This window comes from Molossus molossus, unplaced genomic scaffold (genome assembly GCF_014108415.1).
Source record: "Molossus molossus isolate mMolMol1 unplaced genomic scaffold, mMolMol1.p scaffold_m16_p_2, whole genome shotgun sequence".
NCBI lineage: Eukaryota > Metazoa > Chordata > Mammalia > Chiroptera > Molossidae > Molossus > Molossus molossus.
In genome coordinates, this window is record NW_023425355.1 from 633,731 (window position 1) to 656,158 (window position 22,428).

The 22,428-nt window shown below is 41.0% G+C and overlaps 1 long non-coding RNA gene across 1 annotated transcript; it reads left to right on the forward strand.

Moving 5' to 3' along the window:
• The first annotated feature begins 9,242 nt into the window (after window positions 1-9,242).
• LOC118635890 lies at window positions 9,243-22,211 on the forward strand. The gene is made up of 4 exons (XR_004960580.1): window positions 9,243-9,333; window positions 18,664-18,812; window positions 18,995-19,390; window positions 22,080-22,211. It is a non-coding gene; the product is annotated as an uncharacterized LOC118635890 (long non-coding RNA).
• The last annotated feature ends 217 nt before the right edge of the window (window positions 22,212-22,428 follow it).

The window sequence follows — 22,428 nt, forward strand, 5'->3', positions numbered from 1 at the left end:
CGGTTTCGAAAACGTGCTCTGTAGGCTTCCTTATAATGAACGCTTAGGCCTTTTTTGTGGTCTACGAGATGACCACATTTTATGTATATGCTATGCACATAGGAAACATATGTGACATATATTTAATCCAGTAAATGAAAGAAACAAATTACAGTAACCCATTGTTTGCTTTAAAAAATAAAATACAAATATCCATAAAGATAGGCGATGCAGCCCTGGCTGGTTTGGCTCAGCGGTTAGAACGTCGGCCTGCGGTCCAGAGAGACCCGGGTTCGGTTCCCGCTGAGGGCACGGACCTCGGTTGCAGTTTCTCCCCGGCCCTGGTTGGGTCGTGTGGGTGGCAGCCACTCGATGTGTCCCTTTCATGTCGATGTTTCTCTCTCTCTCTGTCTCCCCCTCCCACTCTGTCTGAACTAAAAGTGGAAAAGGGTCCTCAGGTGAGGATAAAAAAAGATATGAGATATATAAAATACAAAAAAAAATCTGTAAATTGCCCCAGTGAGAAAATGTACTCATAATTTATACTGTTTTATGTCAATAATCTTAGTTTCCGACATAATCACCACAGTTTAAGTTATCAAACATAACACAATTGAAGCATTCAGTATAAAGAATGCATTATTACTCAGGAAATAAATTATAAAACCATAATGTACATATTGGACAGAGTTCCTTTCTGTTTTCCAAGTAGTTTGTATCTTATATAAATCTCATAACAATTTATTGACATGTTATCCATTTACATAGATAATTAAGTATGGAAAACCAGACAATGAAAAATCAACAAAAGCTATTTGGGGATTATATGATTGAATATGACTTTTTCCTTCTTATTTTCCTTCTTTATACTTTACAATTTTTGAAATGATTTTGAGTTGTGTAATTTAAAAGATTCACAGTAAATATTTTTCTTTAAGTTACTAGTTAGCTATATGATTTGCATATGAACTTTTTTCAGACAACCAGTTTAAATATATTTGGTAAAACACACATAAGAATAATTAATGTTGTACTCGATCTTTCGTTTCAATATGACTTGATTGGGATATGCAACTGGTTCCATAAATATAACAACAAAGAAAAACGTTGTCGACAATTATTTGGAGCCAAAGAGCATGACTAGTTCCCGCATATAGAAGGATGAAATGAGTTTTATTCCTGAACTATTAAATGGTGCTACATAAATGATTTCAAAAGACAAAAATTCTATCTGTGCTTCAAATTTTGATATATGCTTATTAAATTAACCTTATTATTATGCTTAAATCTTCCTTTCGGTATATTTTTTCATGTAATATGTGCCCATAGTATATAAAGCATTGCTTTTACAGGCAGCTTTAATTGAGACAGGAAGTAACAAATCCATTCTCTCTCTCTCTCTCTCTCTCTCTCTCTCTCTCTCTCTCTTCTCTCTCTCTCTCTTTGATGTATATTGGGGAAGCTCCAGATCAACTCGGTGAGTATTTCCTCAACAATATTAAGTCATTCCAGTACATGAGCACAAAATGTTATCCCATTTATTTTCATTTAATATGTTATAAAACACTATAAAGTGTTTACTGCATAATTTTCATACATCTTTTGTTAAATTTTTCCCTAAGGGTTTCATTCTTTTTGATGCTGTTGTGAATGAAAATTATTTTCCTATTTTCATTTTTTGGGTTGTTTATTGTTAGCATATAGAAGTATAATTATTTTTGTATATTGATCTTTAATCCTACAACCTTGCTAAACTGAACTGATTTAATAGTGCCAATAGTTTTTTAGTGGATTCCTTAGGATTAGAATTTTCTATGTACAAAATTGTATCATCTGCAAGTAAGGATGTTTGAATTCATCATTTCCCATCTAGGTTTCTTTTATTTCATTTCCTTGCATAATTGCCCTGACTAGAACTTCCTTAAAATGTTGAATAGAAGTGATGAGAGAGGCATCCTTCTCTTGTTCCTGATCTTAGGGGGAAAGCTCTCAGGCTTTAAGACCATTCCTATAATGTTAGCTACAGGTTTTTTAGTATACATTATCAGGTAAGGAAGTTCTTTTCTATACCAAATCTGTGGAATGTTCTCATCATGAAAGGGTGTTGAATTTTGTCAAATGTTTTTCTGCATCTCTTGACTTTGTCTTAACTTTTTTCATTTGCTAGAACCTCCAGTACAGTGTTGAATAGAAGTTGTGAGAATGGACATCCTTGTCTTGTTTCTGATCTTAAGGGGAAAGTTTTCAGTCTCACCGTTAAGTATGGTGTTTTAAAAAATGAAATACTGTGGGGTTTTGGCAGATGCCCTTGTTAACCTTAAATAAATAGACATCCAGATGTTTCCCTAGCAAAATGGGTTTATTTGGTAACAACAAAGAATTGCAATTGGTGACATTCGGTCTAATGGCGAAAATGAATCATGCACAAATTCAGGAGGGACAATGGAGGGGAACACGCTTTTATGTCTTGGGAGTAAACTGAAAGTTTGATGTATAGTTGACTCTTGAACAACAGGGTTGAACTGCGCAGGTCCCTTTATACATGGATGTTTTTCAGTAAATACTTGTACTGTTTTCAATTAATAATTGGGAATTCACAGATACAGAGGGCCAACTGTATACATTAATGTACACCAGTTTACATAGGGGATTTGAGCATCCACAGATTGTGGTATCCACAAGGAGTCCTGGAACCAATTCCCCATGGATACTGACAGACAACTAAGATTTGTGGGAGTCAAAAGTTATTCTATATATATGTTGTATTGCATTGATTTTTTATATGCTCATCTAACATTCTGTTCTTGACATAAATACCACTTGTTCAAGGTATATAATCCTTTTTATATGCTGCTGCATTTGGTTTGCTAGAATTTTGTTGAAAATTTTTGCATCTCTATTGATAAAGAAGATTGATCTGTAGGGTTTTGTTTTGTTTTGTTTTCTTGTGATATCTGTCTGGTTGTCATTTTAAGGTAATACTGACCTGAAAGAATAATTTTGGAGATCTTCCCACTTCTTTTATTTTTTGGAATAGTTGGTGAAAAATTGATACTATTTCTCTTTTAAATGTTTGGAAGATTTCACTTAGTGAAGCCATCTCTGCCTGGGCTTTTCTTCTGGGAAGCTTTGTTTTGTTTTGTTTTTAATCCTCACCCAAGGACATTTTTGCATTCATCTTGAAATAAAGTGAGAAGGAGAGAGGGAGGAAGAGAGAGAGAGAGAAACATCGATGTGAAAGGGACACATCGAGTGGCTGCCACCCACACGACCCAACAGGGCCTGGGGACAAACTGCAACCGAGGTCCGTGCCCTTAGCGGGAACCGAACCCGGGTCTCTCTGGACCGCAGGCCCACGCTCTAACCGCTGAGCCAAACCGGCCAGGGCTCTTGTGGGAAGTATTTAAATTATTTATTTACTCTGTTTAGTTGTAATAAATCTGTTCAGATTTTGTGTTTCTTTTTGAGGCAGTTTTGGCAATTTATGTCTTTCTGGAAATTTGCCTATTTCATCTAAGTTATCTAATTTTTTGCCATACAGTTGTTCATGGTATTCTCTTATACTCCTTTTATTTCTGTAAGGTCAGTAGTGATGTACCCTCTTTAATTCCTGATTTTAGAAATTTTAGTCTTTCTTTTTTTGGTCAGTATAGTTAAAGGTTTTATTGTTTGTTTTCAATTCTGCTGACCTTTTTAAAGAACCAACTTTTGGTTTTGTTGATTTTCTCTACTGTTTTTCTATTCTCTCTTTTATTTCTTTTCACTCTAATTTTTATTACCTCCTCCCTTCTGCCTGCCTTGGGCTTAGTTTCTTCTTGTTGGTTTTTGTTGTTGTTGTTGTTCCAGGTGCAGGATTAGGTTATTGATTTGAGATCTAATTTCCCTGTGAGCACTACCTTAGCTGCATCCCATAAATTTTGTGGGGTTTTTTTGGTTTTAATCTGTCTTTTTTTTTTTCTTTAATTTATTTTTGCTACAGATATTTCTCCTTTTCGCCAATTGACACCCTCCTCCCGAACCCCCCCGCCTGTCTCTAGCATGCATCCATAAATTTTAATATGCTGAGTTTCTTTTTCGTTCATCCAAAAGTATTTCCTAATATTCCTTGTGATTGCTTTTATACCAATTGATTATTCAAGAATATAATGAATTTCCACATATGCATAAATTTCTCAAATTTCTTTCTGTTATTGATTTTATCCCAATGTGACTGAAGAACATATTTTGTATAATTTTAATCACTTTAAATTTATTGAGGCTTATTTTATGGCCTAGCATATGGTCTTTTCTTAGAGAATGTCCCATGAGTGTTTGAGAAGAATATTTATTCTGCTGCTATCCATTGGAGCGTTCTATAGACATCAATTAGATCAATATGGTTAATAGTGTTGTTCTAGCTTTCTATATCATTGATGGTTTTCTGTCTACTTGTACTAGCCATTATCGAGAGTCACCAATTATTATTGTCGGATTATCCTTTTAACTATTGAATTTTATCAGTTTTTTCCCATGTATATTGAGGTTCTTTTGTTAGGTGTATATATTGTTATATTTTGATGAATCGACCCTGTTTTCATTATAAAATGCTTTAACCCTTTAAATATTTCTCAGAAGTGTCATATTTTGTTCCATCTCACTACTACTCTAAAGCAGGCTATATCATCTCTTGACTAAGTGACTTTTCTAAAATTCTGACCATACCGCTCTCTTACTTAAATTCTTTCTCCCCAATAATTACTAAACTCTGTTAAGCCCAAGGGAGAAAGTAATCTTCCCAAGATCAAATTAAGACAGTGACAGACCTAGGACTACATTTAGGTTTCCCAGCTTCTGAACACCATGCTCCAACCAAGCTGGCACATAAAATTAACCACTACTTGCCCTGGCCGGTTTGGCTCAGCGGTTAGAGCATCGGCCTGCAGTCCCAAGAGACCCGGGTTCGGTTCCTGCTAAGGGCACGTACCTCAGTTGCAGTTTGTCCCCGGTCCTAGTTGGTCGTGTGGATGGCAGCCATTTGATGTGTCCCTTTCACATCGATGTCTCTCTCTCTCTCTCTCTCTCTCTCTCTCTCTCTCTCTCTCTCTCTCTCTCTTCCTCTCTCTCCCTCCTACTTCATCTGAACAAAAAGTGGAGGAATGTCCTAGGGTGAGGATAAAAAATAAAGAATAAATAAAGAAAGAATTCTTTAAAAAGAATTAACCACTACTCTCTCTAAAGGAAGGTCATTCTCCAAAAAATGTATAGGATAGGAGAAAAGAGGGAGATAGAGCCTCAGAATGTTAACCTAAGACGGGTGGATACAGCAGGAGTCCCTAAATTTCTCTTTTACCTCTCCCAATGAAGTGCTTATGAACTGGGAAGTTCAGACAAGTAGGTAGGCTTAAGACTAAGTATTTTATAGAGTTCAAGATTTACAAGCTCTTTTTAAAAATAAATTGTATTGATTTTTATTTTTAAATGTTTTTATTTATTAATTTGTTTTTGGTACAGATGATTCTCATTTTTCCCCCATTGACACCCTCCTCCCCTCCCCCCAAGCACCCCATCCCCAGGTTTGTTGTCTATGTTTGTTGGTCATGCGTACATGCATGTAAGTTCTGTGGTTTATCTCTTCCCCCACAAACCACAAGCCTCCTCTGAGGCTTGTCAGTCTCTACCCCACCTCCATGTCTCTGGGTTAATTTTGTTCAGCAGTTTTTTTAGTTCATTATATTCCACAAATAAGTGAGATCATGTGATATTTGTCTTTCTCTGCTTGGTTTGTTTCGCTTAGCATAATACTCTCCAGGTTCTTCCATGCCATCTCAAAGGATAAGAGATCTTTCTTTCTTACAGCTGCATAGTATTCCACTGTGTACATTTACCACAGTTTTTTAATCCACTCATCTACTGATGGACACTTGGGTTGTTTCCAGATCTTAGTTATTGTAAATAGTGCTGCTATGAACATGGGGGTACGTATATTCTTTCTGATTGGTGTTTCAGGTTTCTTAGGGTATATTCCTAGAAGTGAGATCACTGGGTCAAATGGCAGTTCAATTTTTAACTTTTTGAGGTAACACCATATTCTTTTCCACAGTGGCTGCACCAGTTTGCATTCCCACCAGCAGTGTACTAGAGTCCCCTTTTCTCCACACCCTCGCCAACACTTGTTGTTTGATGATTTGTTGATGGCGGCCATTCTGACTGGTGTGAGGTGATACCTTGTAGTTGTTTTAATTGGCATCTCTCTGATGATTAGTGATGTTGAGCATTTCTTCATATGTCTCTTGGCCATTTGTATGTCCTTTTTGGAGAGGTGTCTATTTAGGTCCTCTGCCCATTTTTTAAGTGGGTTTTTTGTCTTCCTTTTGTTGAGTTGTAGGAGCACTCTCTATATTTTGGAAATTAACCCCTTATCTGATGCATCATTGGCGATAATTGTCTCCCATGTAGTGGGATCCCTTTCCATTTTGATGGTTGTTTCTTTTGCCGTGCAGAAGTTTTTTAGTTTGATGTAGCCCCATGTGATCATTTTTTCCTTTGTTTGTGTTGTCTTAGGTGTTGTATCAGTGAAAATTCTGCTGCGTATGATGTCTGAGATTTTGTTGCCTACATTTTCTTCTAGAATTTTTATGGATTCACAAGTTACATTTAAGTCTTTTATCCATTTTGAGTTTATTTTTGTGTATGGTGTAAGTTGGTGTTCTAGCAAATTGCATTGATTTTTAGATAGAGGAAAGATAGGAGGTGGATGGGCATTGATGAAAGAGAGAAATAATGATCAGCCGGCTTTCTCACGCACCCTGATTGGGAATCAAACCCACAACCTAGTTTGTGCCCTAACCAGGAATCGAAACTGCCATTTTTTGTTGTACGGGACAACGCTCCAACCAACTGAGCCACACCAGCCAGGGCTGTAAGTTCTTTCTTGAAGTTCTCTTCAGATGGAGTCATAGTATATTAGGAGAGTTTTATCAAAAGGAAGAGAAGTGGAAAGAGCAAGTAACTCCATTGGCAAGAATTATATGCTAACCTCAATTTTACAATACTTTAAAAAATGGAATGCTGTCCATTTACTAAAATTTATAAAGATGATGATTATTAGGTACATGGAAAATAGTTAAAACAACACATTATTACATCTATGAACAACCATTGCATATTTAAACAAAAATTGAAATAACAAAGATATGCTAATGGACCAGAGTTTCTTTTTGTGGTGATGAAAAATTCTAAAATTGTGCTGATGGCTATACAATTCTGTGAATATACTGAAATCCACTGCATTTTACATTTTATGTTGGTGAATTGTATGACATGTGATTTAGATCTTTTTTTTTTTTTTTTTTTTAATCCTCACCGGAGGACATTTTTCCATTTTTTGTTCAGATAGAGCGGGAGGGAGAGAGAGGAAGAGAGACAGAGAGAGAAACATCGATGTGAAGGGACACATCCAGTGGCTGCCACCCGCACGACCAACCAGGGCAGGGGAAAAACTGAAACCGAGGTACGTGCCCTTAGCGGGAACCGAACCCTGGTCTCTCTGTACCGCAGGCTGACGCTCCAACCGCTGAGCCAAACCGGCCAGGGCACATGTGAATTAGATCTTAATAAAACCATTATAACAAAAAGATAACACAAAGAAGTAACAGCATTTTTTATAATTGTGTTGTAGAATTCTTAGCAAAGTGTCTCCCCACCCCCCCACCCCCCACCCCCAATAAATGATTCTCTTAATTTAGGAGAGAGGTTCTTTGTACCACTATAACTTCAGGCATTTCAATTTATCTCTTTTTTCTTTCTGAATTTGTACATTGTTTTATAACTTTTTTGTGCACATTATGTAAAAGACACAAACTTCCATTATTTCTCTGAATAGTGTTAATATGATGTTCTTAACAAGTTAATTATAGAGGACGATGATGTACGTATTTTATAGGGCTCAGGATTTATGGATTTATGCGTCTCAGTTTTTGACATTTGCAAACTGGCTTTCATAGAAAGCAAGGAGAACCAGCTACCAAAGTAAAACGTCATAAAGAGAACCAAGTATTGTTTTGTATTCTCTCCTTCTCACATCCAAAGAGGAATCTATTTCATATCTTGTTGAATAAGTGATGTCACTCCTCTTAAAGTTGATATGTGGATTTCTCACAGAAGACAGGAACAAGCCTCATATTTAGCAGTGAAGGACACTTAAAAGAGTATTTTTTTTTTTTATCCTCATGCGAGTGGGAACTGAACCCGGGTCTCTCTGGACCGCAGGCCGATGCTCTAACCGCTGAGCTAAACTGGGCAGGGCTTAAGAGTATTTTTTTTCTTTTTTTATCCTCACCCGAGGACATTCTTCCATTTTTTGTTCAGGTAGAGTGGGAGGGAGAGAGAGGAAGGGAGAGAGAAAGAGAAACATCCACGTGAAGGGACACATCGAGTGGCTGCCACCCGCATGACCAACCAGGGCCGGGGACAAACTGCAACCGAGGCACGTGCCCCTAGCGGGAACCGAACCCGGGTCTCTCCGGACCGCAGGCCGACGTTCTAACTGCTGAGCCAAACTGGCCAGGGCAAGAGTATTTTTAATTTCCAGCCAATACCAGGGTTGTGAAGAGAAAGAAGTATAATACTTCCTGCCCCAAAGTGATTGAACACCCTCGCCCTTTTTGCTTTGTGCAAGGGGTGTTTTGGTTCCCTGTCTGGGGTCTTCCCCATGGGTTCATCATCCATCAACAGTTCTGTTTGCCTGATAGTAGCTGGTTGGGCCCAGCTTGAGAGCTGCTTTGGGGAAGATAATGTCGATATAGTACCTTTTTAACAGTATGTTAAAAAGGAGTATTGTTATACAATTTGCAACATCAGGCACACCAGAGAGGAGTAAGAGGCCCGATAAGGCTGCGGAAAGGCAGGGAAGGCCAAGAATGGGAGGCCGACGGGGAGACGGGGCGTGAAAGAGCGGGCTGAGAAGAATGGGAGAGGAATGGAGTAAGAAGGATGCGCTGAGGGTCGGAGGTTGGTGGAGGCCGGTGTGACCACAGGGAGGAAAGGTGGAGGAAGGAGGATAGGCTAGGGATCTGGGCACCCAGGAAGAAGAGGGGAGGAAGGTTAACCTCCAAGAGGCGGAGGTGGGTGGGGGCGTGGAGAAGCGGGAGGGCTCGGCGCATGCGCAGGAAGCGCGCCGCAGCGATTCCGCCCGGAGTGTCCTTTCCTGGCATCGGCGCTGCGGCTGGAGGTGCGGCTGGTCCCTGCCTGCTGTCCACTTCCAGCCCGGCCTGCCGCTGCCGCCCTGGCGCCGCGAGCTGTGTCGCCGCCCCTCCTTCCTGTCCTGCGACGGCTGGCTCTACAAACGCATTCCGTGACAGGCGACTCAGCCAGGAGGTAAAGGAGCACGTGAGGGCCGAACATGGAGGCGGTGGAGGGGACCCAGCCCGGGGGGTCCTTAATGTTCCTCCTGTTCGCGAGAGGGGAAGTGGCAGGACGGGCCTCGGGCCTGCAAAGCGTGCTGGGCACTTCCCATGACGAGGGCAGGGGGGCACCTGGGCGTCGGTGTTTTCTGTGATGTTCCCTGTTTCAGATGTTTGCGGTTCCTCGTGTAGCGGGGTGTTTACAGGCGGGGCTTTAGCACTAAGTTCATCTGATTATTGATTACGAGAGTTTTCTCTGCTTGTGTTCAGGGTGGGGGGTCCTAATTCGGAGTCCGAGGCTGTTCAGGCCCTCCCTCGGGGTCGGGGTCCGGGCGGATTCCATCTGGATTTGGGATCTGCTCGGATCACCCGCAACGCCGTCTCTTCCGTGTTCCACTCGCCTGGTTTAACACACCGACCCCCATGGGGGAAGGATGGCGCCCCCTGGGTCCCGGGCACACCTGGCGAGAAACACGCCCAGATGATCAGCAGGCATATATCATTGCGTGTGTGTGTGTGCATGTATGTGTGTGTGTGTGTGTGTGTGTGCATGTATGTATGTGTGTGTGTGTGCATGTATGTGTGTGTGTGTGCATGTATATGTGTGTGTGTGTGTGATGTATACACGTAACGGAAGGTCGGGTGCGTTGCGCGTGTCGATTTCAGAGGCGGGGAGGGCGGCAGAGCGCGGGTGTGTTTGAGGTCTGCACACCAGGGACAGCGGGAAGTACGCAAGCGCAAGACTTAGGGCAGGGGGTCGAAGACGGATTTAAGAAACCAACGGGTTTTTCTGCTTGTTACCCAGTGTCACCCCAACAAATTCAATAAAAAAGAGGCAGGACGACCTGCAGAAAAGCCGATCCACCTTTCTTAGTTGAACGAAGGTATCAGCCTGACTTGTAGTTCCCATAGGCTGTGCCCAAATCCAGAAGAAATTAACCCAGAAACTCAGCCTGTCACTGACCTATTGGTACTGTGGGTGTATAAATGCGGAAGCGATGATGACTCTAGAAAGAAGGTTGCGGCAGCTGCTGTGTGTGTGTAGGAAATGGAGACCAGGAGTATTTGTAGACCAAGCACATTCGGGCAGTACACATTCGGGAGGCTCTCTGTCGGACTTGCAGCTTTGGGCCTATTGTACTTGGCTCTGGACACACAGTAGTTTCAGTATAGTGAGAATCTACTGTTATGTTGTCAGAAGCCCTTGATTTTCTGCCATCGAGAATATTGGGGTGAGGATTTGGCTGTGCTTTCAAATGCTAGTTACATTTTGCTTTAAACCTAGGATTTGGGCAAATAGTAATTGGTGGTATGAAGGTGACCTGGGTTCACATCCTTCCCTCGACATAATTTTTTTTCTGTAGAACTCTGAGCACGGTTTTGTCTAGAGCAGCGGTTCTCAACCTGTGCGTCGCAACCCTTTTGTGGGTCGAACGACCCTTTCAGGGGTCGCCTAAGACCATCGGAAAACACATATTTCCGATGGCGACTCCTAATGGTAGCAAAATTACAGTTATGAAGTAGCAACAAAAATAATTTTATGCTTGGGGGTCACCACAAAATGAGGAACTGTATTAAAGGGTCGCGCAGCATGAGGAAGGTTGAGAACCCCTGGTCTAGAGGGATGGTTTTTTGTGTGTGTGTGTGTTTTTTTTTTTTTTTTAAGGCAGCTGTATACTGTTATATCTATCACAGGGCTGTCATTGAGGATATATTGTTAATCGCTAAAAGCTGAACTTAGATGTGTAGTAAAAAGGACACAAAATTAGCCCCGCAGATGTGGCTCAGTTTTTGAGCATGGACCATGCACCAGGAGGTCGCCGGTTCATTCCCGGTCAGGGCACATGCCCAGGTTGTGGGCCTGATCCCTAATGGGAGGCATGCAGGTGGTGGCCAACAATGTTTCTCTCTCTCTCTCCTTCTCCCTTCTTCTTTCTAAAATCAATGAAAGAGCCCTGGTCGGTTTGGCTCAGCGGTTAGAGCGTCAGCCTGCGGTCCCGAGAGACCGGGGTTCAGTTCCCACTAAGGGCATGTACCTCGGTTGCAGTTTGTCCCCAGCCCTGGTTGGGTCATGCGGGTGGCAGTCACTCGATGTGTCCCTTCAATATCAATGTTTGTCTCTCCCTCCCACTCTATCTGAACAAAAAAATGGAAAAATGTCCTCGGGTGAGGATGAAAAAAAAAAGTGAGTTAAAATCAATAAAAGAAAGAAAAGGGGCACACGATTCAAAATTGAGGAGACAGATCTTTTCCAGTGATCCTAGCTGTGATCTCATGCTGGTCCTTTTCCTTTTCTGGGCCCGTTTCCCTATCTATAATAATAATTATACTTAAAGGTCTATAGCACTTAAACTATGCCAGGTACTGGTCTGAACAATCTCATGAAGTTGCAGCACCATTGCTCCTCTTTTACAAAGGACACATTTAAGGGACACAGATTAGTTTGTCCAAGGCTTTACATAAAGGAAAGAATTGTTGATTTGGAGCTTAGTGGGGTGGCCACACTCACCTACCCTTGTCATCTGTGTGTTTTGTTCTACAGAGTTTAAAATGGCTGACTGTGGTAGGCTGGACACACTTTTCTCACTTTGTGTGATTTGAAATCTGGTCTAATGCTTTGAGACAACCAGTCACTTGCTGCAGTACAGATTTTTGTTACCCGTTATTAATATTTTGGTGTGTTAATACAAATGTCTAGCCCGTCTGGTGTGGCTCAGTGGATTGAACATTGTCCCATGGACTGAGAGATCCTGGTTTGATTCCTGTTCAGGGCACATGCCCAGGTTGTGGGCTCCGTCCCCAGTAGGGGGTGTGCAGAAGGCAACCAATCAATGTCTCTCACATTGATGTTTCTCTCTCTCTCCTTTCCTCTCACAAAAAACAATCAATTAAAATATTTTAAAGTAAATGTGTTCTGTAAATAAAGGCTATTATTCAGATTTCTGTAATATAAATATATACTACAGGTTATTGTTTGCCTTTTAATTTTTGTTTTTAAATGTTTGGCTAGTAAACATTTGAATCATGTGGTCAAATCTCTCCACCTTTTTTTATTACTGTTATTATTGATTTGAGAGGGAGAGAGAGATAGAAACATCGATAAGAGAGAAATATTGACTGGCCGTATCCTGTATGATCCCTGCTGAGGATCAAGCCCGAAACCCAGGCATGTTCCCTGACAGGGAATTGAACTAGTGACCTCTTGGTGCATGGCATGATGTCCAACTCACTGTGCCACACCAGCCGGGCTAATCTCTCTGTCTTTTGTAATTTTTCTTCCAGTGTTTATGTTTGAATAGTTCCAATTTAGAAATTTGATAAATATTCATTACAGCTCTGAGGATAACCATCAAGTATGGGGGGGGACGACCATAATTTCACTACCCAGAGATAACCAGTGTTAACAAATGTATTCACTTTTATTCATTCTCTCTTCATTTTCTACAGTTGCTTGTATATTTGTACTATTTATATTGTGTTTTGTGTTTAACATTATAATTAATATGCATTTTCCCATATTAAACCATCTTTGTAATTGTCATTTAATGGTTTTATGGTATTTTGTTGTGTAGAAGTATTTTAAGAGTTTCAGTATTTTAAATTATGTAACGAATGTCTTTTCATTTAGGTTTTTTTTTTTGTTTGTTTTGTTTTGTTTTGTAATCCTCACCTGAGGATATTTTTTCCATTGATTTTTAGAGTGAAAGAGAGGGAGAAAGAGAAAGTAAAACATTGATGTGTCTCTTACATCAATTGGTTGACTCCCGCACAACCCTGACCCAGGCTGGGGATTGAACCTGCAACCCTGGTACATGCCCTTGACCAGAATCGAACCTGCCACCCTTTGGTCCATGGGTCAATGCTCTAACCACTGAGAAAAACTGGCCAAGGCTCATTTAGTTTTTATTGTTTATCTACTTCAAGTGATTTCTTTATAGAATATAGTTTGAGAATTAGAATTACTCATCAGAAAGTTTGAACATTATAAAGACTTGCCATAATAGTGTTCCAAATAACTATGCCAATTTTTGTGCCCAGGCATTTAGGTACTTAAAAAAATTTTTTTTTTTTTGCTAACTTTATATGTAAAGGAACGGTATCTTTTGTTTTATGGTATATTTCTCTTTTTATTGGTGAGGCTAGACTGTCAAATGTTAATTATTAGCTCATTTCATTTTGTGAACTATTCAATTTGAGCCTGGATGTTTTCTGTTTGTAAGAGGTCTGTATTATATGCTCTGTATAAGGATCCATCACCCTTGTGATTTGTTGCACATGACAACTCTTTTGCAGATGTTCTCCTGGTATGTTTGTTGCCACCGAGTCTGAAGAATGCTGTGAGATTCCAAGGCAACTGAGTGGAATACATGTCAGATTCTTGGCAGCCAATCTGAGATAATATTTTTTTCTTTTGAGGGACTAAACTTTAAATTTTATTTAATTTTTTATTATTTATTTATTTTTTAATTATTTATTACTATATTACAGGTATCCTCCAGTTTCCCTCCCTTTGCCCCCCTTGGCCCCCCTTCACCCAGTCCCCGCCCCACCCCAGGCCTTCACCACACTGTTGTCTGTGACCTTGGGCTATGCATATATGCACATATGTCCTTCGGTTAATTTGAGATACATTTGTCCTTTAAACAGATAGCCATTTTCTTTATCTAAAAGGAAAGCATTCGTGAGTTCTGCACAGCACTGCTGCTCCCTGGCTATGCATGTGGGGAGAAGACATGGCAAGATTTTGTCCCTAACAAGAAACCAAATTAGAGAAGACACATGGTAATACCCTCTTCCCCATCCATTCAGGAACTGCTCTAATTTTTACGTTAGAGAGAAATACTGTGTTAATCATATAAAATAGTGGCTTCAGAGACATTGGGTCCCACGATAGGGATCTTGGTGTGAATGGCAACAATTTATGGGTATCATCAGTTCAGTTTGCTGGTGCAGAGATAAAAGAGCCATTAAAAACCTAGGCCTTATTGAGGACAACATAGGATACAAATTCTATTTTATCTTTGTATAAAACCATCCGAACCAAATGACTAGTTAACACTACATCTCTGCTCAAGGAGCCTCTATTACTCATCACATTTTGAAAAGGGTGTGGGAAGAATGTGTTACCTCTTTTCATTTTTCTCATTTATAATATGTACGTGATTTAGACTAGATACTCGGAAAGGTTTGGCAGTGTGGGATATGGTAGCAAACCTCATTCTGGTTTCCTGAAACTGGATCTGTTATTTGTGGTTCCAAGAGTCTCTTTAATTTTATTTATTTATTTATTTATTATTTTTTAATCCTCACCCGAGGACATTTTTTCCCATTTTTTGTTCACATAGAATGGGAGGGAGGGAGGAAGAGAGAGAGAGAGAGAGAGAGAGAGAGAGAGAAACATCGATGCGAAAGGGACACATCGAGTGGTTGCCACCCGCACGACCCAACCAGGGCCGGGGACAAACTGCAACCGAGGTATGTGCCCTTAGTGGGAACCGAACCTGGGTCTCTGGACCGCAGGTCGACGTTCTAACCACCGAGGCCAAACCGGCCAGGGCTATATTTATTAAGTAAAAGTTTCGAAATTATTATTCCTATTTCGTGAGCTGTCTACTATCTCTTTTATACTTCACAACATTCTAATTTTTTAATTTTTTCAGTGAAGATATTATTGGATTTAGAAGTGCCGGGTGAGCTGTTATTGCTTTTTGCTATCCATTTAGTTGTAAGTTCCCATTTTTCAGCATTTTGGCAGTTACAGATGTTAAATCAGACTCATTTGTGGTGGGGAGGTTGCAGATGTATATTAAGCAAAAAAAAAAATGAAACAACAACAAAGCTTGTGTTGTAGAGAAGGCACTGAAGGTCTGTGCCTTTTTTTTTTTTTAAATCCCCACCAAAGGACACTTTTTTGCACTCATCTTCAGATAGAACGAGAGGGAGAGAGAGAAACATTGATGTGAGACGCATCGAGTGGCCACCACCCACACAACCCCAACCGGGGCCGGGGACAAACTGCAACCGAGGTACATGCCCTTAGCGGGAACCAAACCTGGGGCTCTCTGGACTGCAAGCTGGCCAGGGCATATCTTTTTTTTTTAATGTAAGCATTTCATTCATTCAGCTAACATGATGAGCTTTGATTTCCTTATCTGCAAAATGGAGATATCTACCTTCACCGAGTTATTATGGAGATTTCATTATTAATAGACTTTCAATAAATGACAACCCTCTAACAAGTTCCCCAATGGCTAAGCACTGGATTGAACGGTGGAGGCTCAGTCACAGATCACCTACCACCAAAGAGTTCTTGAGACGGTTTAACTGCTGCCCCCACCCCCTCGTCTGTGCCTATCTTATGTACAGAAGTCCCATATTACCTCATGCCTGCGTCTAGATCCCAAATTCATCTATGATCAGGACTTAGGAAGAGCCTGGAATTTTCAAATAGCCTAAAAGTATATAATCTTTGATTTCTACAACTTGCTCCTCCCTTCTGTCTTGATGTTACAGCCAGCAGCAGCCTTGGAGCAGCAGCTTCTGGAAAGAAATTTTCCATCAGCCATTATAATACAACCCATACAGCACTTACCAGATTGTATTGAAATTGTCTGTGTATCTGCCTCTCCCTGTTAGTGTGTGATCAGTTAGACTGTGAGCTCCTTGAGGGCAGAGGCAGTGTCTTCATCGCCAGAACCCAGCCTGGCACATTAGTAGCCTCAGTAAGTGTTTATTGGATGAATAAATAAATGACTCATCAACAAATATTTATTGAGTGCCTGCTAATGTGACCTCCACAGGCTCTGGACTGTCAACTCTTTCTTCAAAATGCATGTGGTCAGAAACTTGCTGTTTCTTTCTAGTGTATGTATGTATGTGTATATATGTGTATATTCTCAAGAGTTTCTCCTGAGGTAAAAGTATTTTTGTGTTTGGATTTCAGTCCTTGGCATGTATAGATGCTGCTACTGTTGTGACTGTTGACAGTCTCTTCCTTGGTGGGACTTGGGTCATGGCTGCCAGATTGGGAGCCTGATCCTCACCGCCTGGTGTTTGCTAAATGGCTCCTATTTGCAGGTTCATCCTCTTTTCACTCCTCCTTATGCCATCCTCCAAATGGTGTTCCTGGGTAGGGCTCCACATTCTAGATTAGGGGTGGGCAGATACAGCCCATGGACCACCTGGTTTTGCAAATAAAGTTCTATTGGAACACACCATGCTAATTTCTTGATATTTTGTCTGTGGCTTCTTTGGTTTACAACAGCAGAGTTGAGTAGCTGCATTAAACATGGTGGTCCACCAGGCCTGGCCCTTTCCAGAAAAAGATCGCCTACCGTGTTTTGGATCATCACTCAACAGTGATGGTTTCCTTCCCCTTTCTATTCACCAGAGATACTTTTAGCATCTTAGAAACTCATTTATTTACCTCATTCATTACTGCTTATAACAAGTCTTTTTCCTATTTTACAGAGGGGCCAGCTAATATTCACTTCAAACTAGGAGATTATAAAGCTTCCCTGAGGGTCCTACAGTCAGGTGTACTGTGTCCTTCAACTTGAAGTTTTGAGCTGCAACTGTAGAAATTTCTGTTTGTTATATCCTAACCTGAGGCACATGAACATATCATGCCTTGGTGCTTTATCCCTTGTTCTCTTCCTTACATAGCTCTTTGCAATGAGAATATAGAAAATAAGGAATTAATGTGATAAGGCTGAGGCAAATGTTTAGAGTATGAATGCTAGTTTTTAAACGAAGAAATAGGGTTTATGAAATACTTATTCAGACTTACACGGGAAATGAGCCTGGACTTCCAAGAGCTTGGGGTTCTCCCCTCTAACCCTCCCTAACCTACCACTCCTTGTCTTGGTTACCCGCCTGTGAGTGTCCTGTGATTCATTTCACTTCATTAAAAAGTTGGAGAGTTCAAGACTAATGCAAGAAAGTTAGATCTAAAAAGAGAGAGAGAGAGAGAGAAAATATCAGTGTTATTCTAGGAGTAAAATGGAGGGAAAGACCTTACAGCATTACTTTTTTTTTTTTTTTGGAAATATGTTTTTATTGATTTAGAGAGAGAATCATCTATGTGAGAAACATCGATTGGTTGCCTTCTGCATGGGGATCGAGCCCACAACCCGGGTATGGGCCCTGACCAGGAATGGAACCGGGACGATGCTCAATCCACTGAGCAAAAAATTTTTAAATGTTATACGAGTGTTGGTGAGATATATCCAATTTTAGTTTGTTAGGGGCTTTTCACGCTAAGCTAGGAACTGGGAAACTTAGAAGCTTCTAAAGAAGCACCCCTTGGAGTGTCTTTGGCTTATCCTGTGTAACTCACATCTCAGAGCCCCATTACTCCTAGTGGTTATGTCTTGGAGGTAGGGAACTAGCCACAGGCCTACCTAGCTCCTTGTGATCCAACACAGGTAGCTAAGGGAATAGATATGTTCAGTTCCCTTTCATATATGGGTAAGGTGAGTCCTGTTGGGAGTTGAGATTGTAAATGACAGGCCTTGGTTCAGAGCCTAGGGTTTTATTATCGTTAGTCATTAGTGTAAACTAAATGCCATCTGATAATTAGATGGAGTTTTCATTCACTTTTACAGGGTTCTTTTATTCAGGAATATGGAATATGAGGTAAAAACTGCCTGACATAGAAGGACCCCCAAGAGGTCCAGTTTACCCACATTCAAAGAGAGGGACTTTGAGGTCTAAAGAGGGGAAGGACTTGCAGGCAGCTAAAAAAAAAAGTCAGCATTGGAGTTCACATCTGAGTCCTAACACTTTGATATAGTTACTTGGCAACTCTGTACACAAGTTATCTGATTTTTATCTTATTTAAAATGGAGAGAAGAGCCCTGGTCAGTTTGGCTCAGTGGTTAGAGTGTCGGCCTGCAGACCAAAGAGTCGCGGGTTCAATTCTGGCCAAGGGCACATACCTTGGTTGCGGTTTCTCCCCAGCCCTGGTCGGGGTGGTGTGGGAGGCAACCAGTTGATGTGTCCCTCTCTATCAGTGTTTCTCTCTCTCTCCCTCCCTCCCTCTTTTCCTCCCTCCCACTCTATCTGAAGATAAATGGGAAAATATGCTCAGATAAGGATTTTAAAAAATAAGTAAAATAAAATGGAGACAAGAATCCTTATTAAATAATTGTAGGTGGTGAAAAAGCCAGAGGAAAAAAATGTCTGTGATGCAAGAGTGAAATCTGAGGTTCGTGGTGTGACTTAACTAATGTGGGAAAAGTAACATTAAAAGTAGGTCTCAATCCTTGACTTCTTAAACATTTTTCCTTCCTCTTTCTCCCAGTCTTATAGGTGACAACAAATGTGATCAGAAGCCATGCCACTGTTGAAGACTTATATCAAACCTGTCATGCTCCAATGAGGTTACTAGAGAATTAGGAGAGGCTCAAATCAGCATCTTGCACATGGCTGTCAAACCATTCTGAAGTCTTGGTAAGTGGTTGGTGGCTTTGGTGGGCTGGCCCAGTTAGTGGAAAGGGGCAGGGAAGGTAGTCTTAATAAGCACTAGGTAATTCCCTCATGTTTTCCCATTATGATATGAAAAAAAGGTCTTAAAATGTTCAAACTAGACTTGAGAGTAATGAGCCCAACCTCTCCTTTTCTCATTCTCTCAGTCTTGCAGACAGGGGAATTGGATATCTTCCCTGAGATTATGGCTGTTTGGCGTAGAAAATGGATTGGAATCTAAACCAGTACTGTGCTTCCTCTAGACTCCACGTGAGACAGAAAGGCTTTTATTCCACACGGAAAGACCTTTATAACAGCCTCTGAAATTGTGCTCCCCTGATGAAGGCAATTTCCATGTTGTAAAATTTTATTATGTATAAAATCACCTAGGATGCTTGTTAAAAATGCAGATTCTTAGGCAGCCAGAGACTTGTCATTGGTCAAGAGCAATACTAAAACCTACCTGTCACTTACAGTGAGGCTTTCTGCTCAGTGAGTCACCAGCAAGCCAGAATGAATCACCATCGCCATGGATGTCCTTGTAAGGCAGTTGGGGAGCCTTGGTAAGTTGTTGGTGGTTTGGGTGGGGTTCTCCAGGTGGTGGTAGAGAAGAGATGATTGTAATGCAACACTTAGTAAGTACCAGAGACTGTTCTACATGTTAACAAAATTCTGCCATCATGGAACTTTCATTCTTGTGAGAGTAGACAAAGGAATAAATAATGAGTAAATGCATAATGTATTATAACTATTATGAGAAATTTTTCCATTCTGGTGTGGAAATTGCATCAAAAATGCTTGGGCTACACTCAGCAACACCTTGCATTTTTCTCCCCATTTCCCATTCTTCCTTTATTGATTTTTTTTTTTTTTTATCCTCACCCGAGGATATTTTTCCTTTTTCTGTACAGATAGAGTGGGAGGGAGGGAGAGGAAAGGAGAGAGAGAGAGAAACATCGATGTGAAGGGACACATCGAGTGGCTGCCACCTGCACGACCAACCAGGGTCAGTGACAAACTGCAACCGAAGTACATGCCCTTAGCGGGAACCGAACCCGGGTCTCTCCAGACCGCAGGCCGACGCTCCAACCGCTGAGCCAAACTGGCCAGGGCCCATTCTTCCTTTTGATACCAGCCGCTGTCTCAGTGCAATGGAGGCTGACCACGCCGAGTGTGGGAGAGTCAGAGATGATGAAAGGAATCTTTTTTCTTTTTGTAACCCCTCACGAGGCTGAATTGTGAAGGAAAGCTCTGAAAAGCATTGTCAGAGAGGTCACCAGATCTTTCATGAGAGCAAAGGTGCAGCAGGAGAGGGGTCCTCTCGGAGATTAAGGCCCTTAGGGAGGGAAGCCTGATTTTGCCATGACTTCTGTCGCAGAGGCTCTTAGAGATGATGCTCCAGAGAATGGCAGTTTTGCACATTATTTTATATGTTACAATCATCAAAAGAAAAGACATAAGTGGGTACTTGAAAGTCTTTGGCGATAGATTAGGGAGACTGGGGAAAGCAAAGCACAGGTGGAGGGAAGGAACCTCTGGGACTAGAAAAAAGTGAAATGATAGACGTACTTGTTCTTCATAGGTGGGTACAGGATGGTTAACAGTCACCAATTAACTCGATAAAAATAACAATGAGAGGATCTGTAGTCTCTGCTCTGTGCATTGGTGGTGCCCTGAGGGGTCCAGAAAAAGGGAAGTGACTCTGGTTTTCCAAAGGTGTGTTAACATAGACACAAAAGACAATAGGCTCTGTTAAGGTAAAAATTGACTTTTGTCTGGGAAGATACCAGCCTAGAACATGACTACCTGCCATAAACTGTTTTTAGCTTAAAAGTTTCTAATTTCAGAATATCCTTTGTTGCTACTTAAGGTCTCTGAGTTTGCAAGGCTGCCACACGGACCTCCCCTGAGCTTGTCAGGTTAGCGTGTGGCTCCTTTTTGTCCATGAGAGAGTGCAATGAAAACAACTCCAGGTCCCAGAATCATCAAATAATGTCACCAGAGAGAAATCAGGTTGGGGAATGAGGACTGGAACCTGACTGGGCTTTTTCTCTACACACTTAAAACTTTCATAAACGTTTACAATCTTCATAACCTATAAATCTTTCTACAACTTGTATAAGCCTTTTTACCCATTCAGAAATAATCATCATTAGATAACTCAGTTTCAGTCCTTGTCCTGTAAAAATGTACTTTATGCCTTCTATTATTAAAACCATACAATTTCTTTCCAATTTAATTTGAACTTTAAACTGTCAGAAACCTCAATTTCCAATGATAACCAAAAAGGTAAATAACCAGCATTCCTTAGATTGACGTTTATGAACGCTTATTAGACACTCTCACTTTCAAGAAACACACCTTCAACTCCAAATCCACTTTACAGACTTTCTGCAATAAAAAAACAAAGCACACAAACTTAAAGACTTGTCTAGCAATCAGTGTTGAGTAATTCATGTTATTTCAAAGTATCTAGATATTCAAAAACTTTCATTAAAATTCACTAATTTAGCCCTGGCCAGTTTTGCTCAGCGGTTAGAGCATTGGCCTGCAGTCCAGAGAGGCCAGGGTTCGGTTCCCGCTAAGGGCATGTACCTCAGTTGCAGTTTGCCCCAGCCCTAGTTGGGTTGGGTGGGTGGCAGCCACTCCATGTGTCCCTTTCATGTTGATGTTTCTCTCTTTCTCTCTCTCCCTTCCACTCTATCTGAACAAAAAAAAAAAGGAAAAATGTCCTTAGGTGAGGATAAAAAAAAAAAAAATTAAAAGTCACTAATTTAGAAAGGAATAATAGAAATTAGTTAAAATTATTTGCTTAGGTGGCTGAGGTTTTTCACCTTTTGATAGGAATCACCTTCCAAATATTTGCATTGAAAAAAATAGCCCAAAGAGGGGGGAAAAGGGGACACATCTGTAATACTTCCAACAATAAAGATTTTAAAAAAAGGTTGCAGACAAGAGTTTTTGATGAAGGTCAGGAATTTGCATTTCAAAGGTCCTGGGACTTTTGTTTCATAAAGTCCATTATCTATAGGCCTCTTAAAATGAGTAGGGGAGGTTTTGAAAGGTAAAAGGATGTGCTGGGCTTTGAATTGTTTCTGAACCACACCTATGGCCCTGTGAAGATACTTGCAAAACAAGGACAGGCAGGCTTTTTTCTTTAACACCACAGTAATTGCCTTTCAGCCCAGATGTGGGCAATGAACTGACAAATCTACTTATCCATTTCTGACATGTTTCTTTTCATTTGGGTAGTTTTCTAGTTCACAGAAAGCACATAGCTGAGGATCATCTGAGAGTCATGAAGACTTGGATATGTGGGACTTTCATCCATTTCCCTTGTGAGTCGTAGAACAGGTCTAGCTGCAAGAGAGTATTAAAATTAACGGTGCCATGCCCTGGCCAGTTTGGCTCAGCGGTTAGAGCGTTGGCCTGCGGTCCAGAGAGACCCGGGTTCGGTTCCCGCTAAGGGCATGTTCTTCGGTTGCAGTTTGTCCCCGGCCCTGGTTGGTCGTGCGGGTGGCAGCCACTTGATGTGTCCCTTCACGTCGATGTTTCTCTCTCTCTCTCTCCCTTCCTCTCTCTCCCTCCCATTCTATCTGTA